This window comes from Asparagus officinalis, chromosome 10, assembly GCF_001876935.1.
Source record: "Asparagus officinalis chromosome 10, Aspof.V1, whole genome shotgun sequence".
Taxonomy (NCBI): Eukaryota; Viridiplantae; Streptophyta; class Magnoliopsida; order Asparagales; family Asparagaceae; genus Asparagus; species Asparagus officinalis.
Genome location: NC_033803.1, coordinates 25667385 through 25677627, shown reverse-complemented (window position 1 = coordinate 25677627; position 10243 = coordinate 25667385). Strand labels below are relative to the sequence as shown.

The 10243-nt window shown below is 36.8% G+C and overlaps 1 long non-coding RNA gene across 1 annotated transcript; it reads left to right on the top strand.

Moving 5' to 3' along the window:
* On the top strand, nucleotides 5297–5643 carry LOC109825205. The gene is made up of 3 exons (XR_002242914.1): nucleotides 5297–5384; nucleotides 5461–5544; nucleotides 5615–5643. It is a non-coding gene; the product is annotated as an uncharacterized LOC109825205 (long non-coding RNA).

Below are 10243 nucleotides of genomic sequence, written 5' to 3'. Positions count from 1 at the left end.
CCCGAGCCTCCCCGGCGTGTCCGTTGTTGAATCAGTTTAAAAGGTATGATTTTTCTACTGAGCTTTAGAAATTTCAATTTTATTATTAATTATTGTTGAATTTGGTTAAAAACCCTAATTATGTTGAAAAATAAACGAGTTCAATTCTGAAAATCCTAACTTAATTAAATACATGTTAATTCATTTGAACAACACTAGTTATCATTATTGAGTTTTAAACACTTATAAACCCTAACTCATTTAAGTTTCATTCGTGCTATAAGTATGTGTGATTATTTAAGTTTGTGATGTGAAAATATGTGAAATAATTTTTTTTTAAAAAATAGAGTGATATATAACACATTATAAATTTTTATAATGTGTTATAATCCAATTTAGGTGAATAAAAAAATAACGTTATCCCTAGACTTCCGTCCAATAATTACATCCAATTATTTGGACTTATAATATATGATATACGACTCAGATTTGGGTAGGAGACGAAGTTTTCTCCCAAAAATGAGCGTTTATTTTATATTATAGGAATAAAAAATTGGTACTGAAATTCGTAATTATTGGATCTGTCCTTCTCGGACGGGTTAGGAATATAGTAGTGCATACATCCAACTTTGTATACTTTGTATATTTTCATTCTTGAAAGTTTTGGCAGCACCTATTCGTTGTTCTCCGTGTACAATAAGCGTATGTTGTTCTGCGTTTCGGGTTATTACTGATACGCATAATAACATCCGCACAGTGTACAGGGAGAACAGCGGGTAGGTGCTGCCGAAATTTTCAAGAAATGAAAATATACAAAGTATATGAAGTTGGATGTAAGCACTACTATATTCTTAATGGATAGAAGCCTTCCTATGACAGCCGCAAGATTAGTGTAATTAGTTTTTACGTATGTTTTATATATATTTTATGTAGATAAATATTCATATTGTTAAATGATATATGAACGTATGTTTGATGTGTGTTGAATGTATAAGAGTAATGGATGTATTAGTAGTTGTGAGACTAATCGTATTTAATATTTATATATAATTTACAGATGAGGATAATTCCTGACAAGTCATGGATAGATATCCCTAGGTATCGTAGATTTCACGACACACGATACAAGGAGGGATGTGAAGCCTTCATGCGTTATGCGGAAATGAATCCGAGAAATTTAAGAAGCGGTGCTATGTACTGTCCTTGTTGTAGGTGTAGGAATTTGAAGCTGCTGAATAGAAATGATATACGGATTCACCTAATAAAATCAGGTTTTGATGAGAAATATAAATACTAGAACTGGCATGGGGAGGGTATCACTGAAGATAATGATCGAAATATGCATGTTCGTACGTCCGGTGGCCAACGAATAGATGACACAGAAACATTGTTGAATGATATTTTTCCTCGACCTACAGAATATGATGTTGATGATAACGTCGAGGATGATATTGGAGACAAAAGTGAAGATGATAATGAAGTTGAAGCCGAAGAGGTAGGAGGTGTCGCGAGTGTCGAAAATATTGGTGATATGCATTCCTCCGCAGAAATAAAGCGAATAATGGAGCTACTAGAAGATAGTGAAAAGGACTTATATGAGGGATGTACCGAGTACTCCAGATTTTCATTTATGCTGAAACTCCTTCATATTAAGACACTTAGCGGTATGTCAGATAATTATTTTGAAATGCTTCTTGATTTGCTTCGGACTGTAATCCCTGGAGGAGAGAATAGCATACCCCAAACAACTTATCAAGCTGAGAAGATTGTCTCCGCTCTGGGTCTTGATTATAATAAGATTGATGCATGTCCGAATGATTGTATTTTGTACCACAAAGCCAATAAAGACCTTCAAGAGTGTCCGACATGTGGAGTTTCTAAGTGGAAACAGAGCACAAATTCTTCAACAAGGATTACAACGGAGACAGGGATAACACAGAAGAAAATTCCAGTCAAAGTGCTTCGACATTTTCCATTGGCTCCTAGATTGCGAAGATTATACATGAACAATCTCTTCTCACAGATGATGAAGAGCTCCTTCCTACGGGTGACGACGACGAGACCTCCGAGGAAGAATATTTGGATGCAGATACCGACAGAGGAGAACTCGATACCGGTTTGTCCTGCTTCTTTGATTTTCCTTCTTCATTCTAATTGGTATAAACGACAGCTCTTGTTTGTTTAATGAAATGACCATTGTCACTTTAGATAGGACAGTTGACGATCATGAGCCGCCAGCTCCTACACACGTTGAAACGTGTGACAAGCCTGTGCATGACCGACCCGTTGGTTCTCGGAGGGTTGGTGCCCCGAAGAGGAAGAAGACCGCACATAAACCCCACGACGGTCAGCGTCCTTATGGAGTGGACTTAGGAAGCACCGCCGATGGAGGGGAAGGTAACATTTTATTTTTATTGCTTTAAGGTGATTTACCTTTTGGGATTCGTGACCATGTTTTATGCTCCAGGGTTCTTCGAAGAGGGCGAACTCCCACCGGGTCCGGTATCTCCTGGATCTAATAACATAGATTGCTTTATGCAGCAGATGTGTGACGCCCTTCATGACGGGTCTCTGGGCATCGATCTAAACATTGATCTTGAGCAGGTGAATAGTGTTGAGTCCACCGTCCCGTATTCAGGTATATCTACATCCAATGATACCCTCATTGATGTCTACTTAGAGCCTCTAATTGATGAGCTAAAACAATTATGGTCTGAGGGTATTTTAGCATATGATGCCCATTTAAAAGAGTCGTTTAGATTACGTGTTATTCTACTATAGACAATTAATGATTTTCCAGCTTATGCTAATCTGTCAGGGTACTCTACGAAGGGCAAGTGTGCTTGTCCTGTATTGCTAATCTGTCAGGGTACTCTACGAAGGGCAAGTGTGCTTGTCCTGTATGTGGTCCAGAATTTGAAGCTATTCAATTACCACATAGCCGAAAGAGTTGTTATTGGTTTAATCGAAGGTGGTTGCCCTTGAGTCATAAGTACAGAAAATTATCAGCTAAGTTTGATGGTACAGTTGAGAAAAGAATGAAGCCGCGTCAACTGACAGGTACTGAGATCGTTCAATTACTTGAGGGGTTTCCAAAAGTTGTGTTTGGGAAAAAACGCTATTCTAAATTTAACACGCTCGGAGTAAGAGATTACTTAAAGTTAAAAAAACCATTGAAGCGTAAGCGAAAGGTCCGTAAAATGCAAGTTGAGGACGAAGCCCAAACATTACTTAGATGATGGACTAAATTTAGTATCTTCTTTCAACTACCTTACTGGCAGAATCTAAAAATCCGACACAACTTAGATGTTATGCATATTGAGAAAAATATATGTGATAACATAGTATCAACTCTCCTACAAGATGCAAACAAGTCGAAGGATGATCTACGAGCGCGCCAAGATCTGACTGCTTTGAATATCCGAAATGATTTGCAAGCTCAAGACGTTGGCCTTAAAAAATTAAAGTTGCCTCCGTCTCGTGTTACAATGTCAAATGAGCAGATGCAACGAGTTTGTGAAATTCTCAAATCGGTAAAGTCGCCGGATGGTTACTCTGCTAACATTTCAAATAATGTCCAGGTGCAAGAGAGAAAACTCTTAGGTCTGAAGACACATGATTATCACGTTCTTCTCCATCAATTGCTCCCTGTTGCAATCCGTAACAATATGGATAAAGAAGCGTCGAAGATTATTATTGAGTATTGTGGATTTTTCAGAAAATTATGCTCTAAAGTCATAGATGTAGATGACTTTAAGAAACTTGAAGCCGATGTCCGAGTTACTCTATGCAATATGGAAGTAATATTCCCTCCTTCTTTTTTTACGGTTATGGTCCATCTTACCCAGCATCTTGCAAGAGAGGCTAGAATCGCCGGTCCTGTTACTTATCGTTGGATGTATCAGAGAGGCTAGAATCGCCGGTCTTGTTACTTATCGTTGGATGTATCCGATTGAAAGGTAATTTACGATTTTTCTTATATTTATTAATTGTATACGCGTTTTTCAAATTACCATGCTAATAATTAACTTTTATGATTATAAGATACTTGGGCTGCATGAAAAACAATGTTCGCAATCGAGCTCGTCCCGAGGGCTCGATAGCTGAAGGATACGTGGCTAACGAATGCTTTGTGTTTGCATCACGTTACATGCGTAAGAAGAAAACCACATCTCAAGCACCTCAAAAGGAGAGGAAGCGTGAAAAATACCCGAGATCTCTCTTAGATCAAATTCATGCATATGTGTTGGAAAACCTTGATATGTTCGAAGACTATCGAAGGTAACAAATAAAATCTGTAATATAGATGAGAAATATTCATTTTACATATAGTTTATCAATACAAACTTATATATTGTTTATATAGGCGACATCTGGAGAAGCTTAAGAATGAAACAACCGGTAGGAATGCAGCGCACAATATTCAGAAAAGACATAAGAAAGAATTTTCTGATTGGTTAAGATTTGATGTAAGTGTTTTACAATTAATTATTGAACATTCATAATATAACATCGCCTAAATATTCTCAAATTGTTTGTCTTAGGTTGAAAAATCACTTCTTGATGATACTACATTACCAGATGAAATTATTATCCATGCACAACGTCCTTATCACGAAGTGAGACGTTATAATGAGCATTTGGTGAATGGATATAAATTTCGAACGTTAGAGACCGATGATAGGAGGGTAACTCAGAACAGTGGGGTCATGGGCTTGTTTGCTCAAGAATGTTTTTCAAGTATAAGAGATCAGAATCCAATTCTAGCTGACATATTATATTATGGCCAATTAGAAGATATCGTTGAGGTAATTTACGGGTTTGGTAAACCAAAACAATGTACTTACACAATGTTCAAGGTTCGGTGGTGTCCTGCAAAAAAGCAAAAGGATCATTATGGATTTACAGTAGCCAATCTTCACCGAGAAGTATATACGGATGAGAAAATCATTTTTACAGAACAAGCTGATCAGTGCTTCTATGTGAAAGATCTGAATGTCATGTATGATTGGGTGGTTTTGTACAAGGAGACAAGATCTGTTGTTCTTCCTAATAACAATGAAAAAAATATTAAAGAAGGTAAAGATAATTATAGTGAACCAATCGGTTCATCTGATGATGTTTGGCAAGAATTCTCTTACGCACAGAATGTGGCGCTGGATGTAGGTATGAACCTGATATGTTACACCACATTATCGATTTTTATCTTATCATAATAAAAACAATAATGCATTTCATAACAACATATCTCATGAGCATGTATACAATTTTTTCATAACGATTGTCTTTATTATATTTGCAGATGAGGAGAAGGATGAGGAGGCTCTTTGACCTGGAGGGTGATCGCTCACGGAGTATCACCCCAGGTAGTGGTGCTGATGATCCACTACCATCTCCGGATGCAGGTATAAAAATTAATTAATACTTTAACATGTTTTATAAATTTTTAGTTATCTAGCTCATAGTGTTCATTTGTTGTAGATGCTGGATATTCATCACCCGGCCCCTCTGATGCAGCACCAGAACCATCCCCCGACGCAGCACCAGAACCATCCCCCGACGCAGGTATTAAATATTTAATAATTGATAATGTTCAATTAAAATTTAATATTAATGATTCTTCTTTCTTATGTAGGTGCTACTTGGACCCCGACATATCCATCATATACATTACATACTGACTTGCGGCCAAAGAACCAGGACTTTCTCAGTTTACCTTTACCTCCAGACTCTCATAAGTCCAAGGCTGATTCAAGGAAGTACCACCCACGTGCTGCGAGAAGGTATCAGGAAATGCTGTCTATGTTGGAGACTAGGAAAGCTGTTGCACTCGCAACAAAAGAAAGAGAGATAGCGAATGGTAAATTATATAAATACTTTTAATTTTCACATTTGTATATTATATGATATATTATCATGTTGTCATTATTGTAGGTGCTAAGAAGGATCGCATAGAGGGACGACGTGGCGGAGGTAAGCCTGATTCTAAACAACCGCCAAGAGGAATGAGGGGCATTATTAGGTGGAATAGTTCTAATTTGCCCGTTGGTCCTTGGTCAACCCGATTGAATGCATATATTGGGGTTCTCGTGCGTAGAGCGACCATTGTCAACCCTTATTTTCATTTTCAAGAATTACCATGGACCGCATACGAGGCGATATGGATTGCGCTTATGGTAAGTGCATATTGTTTTAGATTTTCATTTATTAATAATTAGTAATTGATATTAAATTATCCTTACTAAATGTGTATGTAAATCTACAGGACTGCTTCTGCCTTGAGGACTTTGAGGGGGCTTGGAAATTGGAATTATGTGTTCAATGTTAAGGTTGAAGTAGTTCTCAAACAATGGAGGCATGAGATCAAACATGAAACCTATGACAGGTATGAGGAGGACCGACAGAGGTTTTTAAACCTCGATGACCGAGTTGACGAGATTCATTTCACGGCTCTCCTCATGTATTGGGACAGCGATGCCGCCAAGGTTAGTTTCATGAAATTTAGTTTATAATTTTAAGATATTATTTCATTTTATATTTACAGAATTTTTTTAAAGAATAAATCCACGAAGGGGTCAGAAAATAGAAGAAAGAAGCTGCATGACCATCACTTGGGCTCACACTCCTACGCCAATCTGGAGGATGTTTATTGTCAAGATACGGTATATGTCATTTAAAGATTTAAAAGATCTTAATGTTTAGTATGATTATGAAATCTCATAATTTATAATATGACAGGGGAAATCATTAATGCCGATACACTTGAGGGCCAAAGCGGCATATGGTACTTTTTGTGAACAATATAGGGGTGATGAGTGGAATCGGGATAAGATCACAAAAAATCTCGAGTTAGTGGTGAGACTTATACATATCTTGAGTAGTATTATTAATTCTATTTTGTTAACATTACGAGGAAACGAGAACACAAATAATATGGTCATTATCTTGAATTAACTATAAATTTGTGCTTTAGGAGGGATTTGAGAACGCATCCAAGGAGGCTGCATCTGTCTACATTTCGCAGGAGGAGGAACAAACCGAGCCAGACCCTCACATGCTTTCTGCAGAGGAGAACATCAATCTCACACAGAACCTGATGGGTCATAATAGGTAAGGATGGTGAAAAATCGAATCAATTTGAATACTACATACTATTTATATTTGTTTACCATTATTGAATTTGAGAGCAAAGTTTAATATTTATTTCTCCCTAATAATAGGAGAGGAAGATATCCTCTGCATGGTGTCGGAGCTTCACCCGGTATAAGCATTAGATCGTCCACAACATCCTCCACACCATCTACATCGCATAGAGCAGCCACAAGCAGTTTCCAGGCTATGCCATTTGTCGCACGTATCTCTGCCTTCTTGATTGACAAAATTGACCCGGAGCTGCATATTCAGGTGACTAATGAGATGACTAGAGTTGCGCTGACGGCGAACTCGATGGACGATCTCATGGGGTATGTTATACAATATTTAGGCGGTGCTATTCCTTATAGCGCGTATGGTGGTGTCATACGGATCATTAGCTCGATTGGCGATAATTCCGGCGCTAGACAGAGTAGTGCTCAGGTACCTTATTTTTTCTTATATTTATAAATTCATTTTTATCTAATATGTTATCAAACACCACATAATGATTATTCAATTAAACATTCAGAGTGGAGATATTGGAGGGAGCAGCACCCGTTCTCGTAATCGGGATAGAGATACCCCCGCCGACGACGATGGATGAGGTTTTTTTATTTTTAATGCAATAAACAGTTTTATTTGTTATAACACTATATTTATTCATGTCGTGTATCATATCTTAGTCACTGGCATTGTTAGTATATATGTTGTTGGATGTGTTTTAGACGGAACTGATTGATGTATATTTTGAAGTGGATGGTTGGATTTGTACAATGTGTTGGATTTGGTTATATAGATGTTTTTGAATGGAATTGTTATGAATTTTGATTATGATTGGATGGTTGAATGTGGCGTGTACAGTATTTTCTGGATGTATTCAAATATTAATGTAATTGTACAGGGAAATCCAAATTTTAATTAATTTTTTTTTCCTGAAAAAAGACAATCTAGACGGAATTCCGTCTAGATTGAATCAACCTAGACGGAAATTCCGTCTAGGTTGTAAAAATCCGTCTAGGTTGGTAACCCAGACGGAAATTCCGTCTGGGTTGCCAACCTAGACGGAATTCTTTATTCCGTCTAGGTTGACTTCCGTCTAGATTGATCAATCTAGACGGAATTCCGTCTAGTTTGAAGCAATCTAGACGGAAGCAAAATAAACCAATCAAACTAGACGGAATTTCGTCTAGATGAACTAATCTAGACGGAATTACAATCAACCTAGACGGAAATTTCCGTCTAGGTTGATCGTTTTTCTACTAGTGTACTTAAGCTGATTATGGGTTCTTGTGAGATGTAGGCCATTTGTAATTTTTTTCATACATAGATCAGGGTTAATATTTAATTATCTACAATTTGAGTCATATGGTATATACATAAGTGTTTCTTTATTTGAATTATTTTTCTCGACGTACTACATCTCTTATTGTAGATTTTTATGTATTAATTCCATCTAGTTGTATGACCTTATTACTTGGATGATTATTCTGATCGCTAGCTGCATGATCTTGTTACTTGGTTGATTTTTTGTATGACCTTATTACTTGGATGATTATTCTGATCGCTAGCTGCATGATCTTGTTACTTGGTTGATTTTCTTGGATTCTTCTCTGATCGCTAGCTGCATGATCTTGTTACTTGGTTGATTTTCTTGGATTCTTCTGATTATTATATTCTAGATATAGATTGCATTTAGATTATTAGTATTCCAGTAGCATGCTCTATTATTATTATTACTGTTTTTGCCTTGGTCGTTCGACTGTTTCTATTTCTCTCTGTGGGATCTTGCCTTGTGCAATGCACGGTGATGTACACCTATTTTCTCTGGTGTACATCAGACTTAGAAGAAGAACAAATCCAGCTTGGAGATGTACCAGAGCTAAGATATTCTCAGCAGGAGTGCCTTGCAGATAGAGTTGAAGAATAGGCCAAAGTTCAGTTATCTCTTCTTAGTTGATGGTCTTAGTTTACTTTTGCAATATTTCCTTTCTTTTTTGTTGAATGATGTATTTTATGTTTCTTTAGTTTTTAGTTGTTCAATTTTGTATAAGGACATGTTGACCCGAATATTATGTCTTTGATGATAATCACTTGTGATATGGATATTTTGTTCTGAGTTGTTTATTATATTCTCGTTATCTACGTCTCTTATTATAGATTTTTAGGTATTAATTCCATCTAGTTGTATGACCTTGTTACTTGGATGATTATTCTGATCGCTAGCTGCATGATCTTGTTACTTGATTAATTTTCTTGGATTCTTCTGATTATTATATTCTATTGATAGATTGCATTTAGATTATAAGTATTCTAGTAGCATGCTTCTATTATTATTATTACTGTTTTTGCCTTGGTCGTTCGACCATTTCTATTTCTCTCGGTGGGATCTTGCCTTGTGCCATGCACGCTGATGTAAACCTATTTTCTCTGGTGTACATCAGACTTAGGAGAAGAACAAATCCAGCTTGGAGATGTACCAGAGCCAGGATATTCTCAGCAGGAGTGCCTTGCAGATAGAGTTGAAGAATAGGCCGAAGTTCTGTTATCTCTTCTTAGTTAATGGTCTTAGTTTACTTTTGCAGTATTTCCTTTCTTTTTTGTTGAATGATGTATTTTATGTTTCTTTAGTTTTTAGTTGTTCAATTTTGTATAAGGGCATGTTGACCCGAATATTATGTCTTGGATGATAATCACTTGTGATATGGATATTTTGTTCTGAGTTGTTTATTACATTCTCGTTATCTGTGATCGGGGACACGTGCCTTTTTATTTATTTCTTGACGCTTAGCGTATTAGGTGGTGGAGAAATATTTATTTTTATTTATTCTCTTTAATCTAATACGTCGTGGGCTTGTTCACATTCTAATTCCCCGTTATTTTGGTAAGCGGGGCGTGACATGTTCTTTTGGTGGCCCATGCAGGTCAAGGTCTAGAGTTCCTACCGGTGAGAATATAATGGACAATTTAGACGCATATCATATTTTATCCGTGAGACTATTCTTGAGCCATTATCCTATTTTCTTGATAGATTTCGTTTCATCCCTATCTTATCACTTTTTGACTCTGAAACTTTCTACTGTTTCTTGTCTCGTCACTTCTGGACTCACTTCACTTTGTATATCTTCTCTTT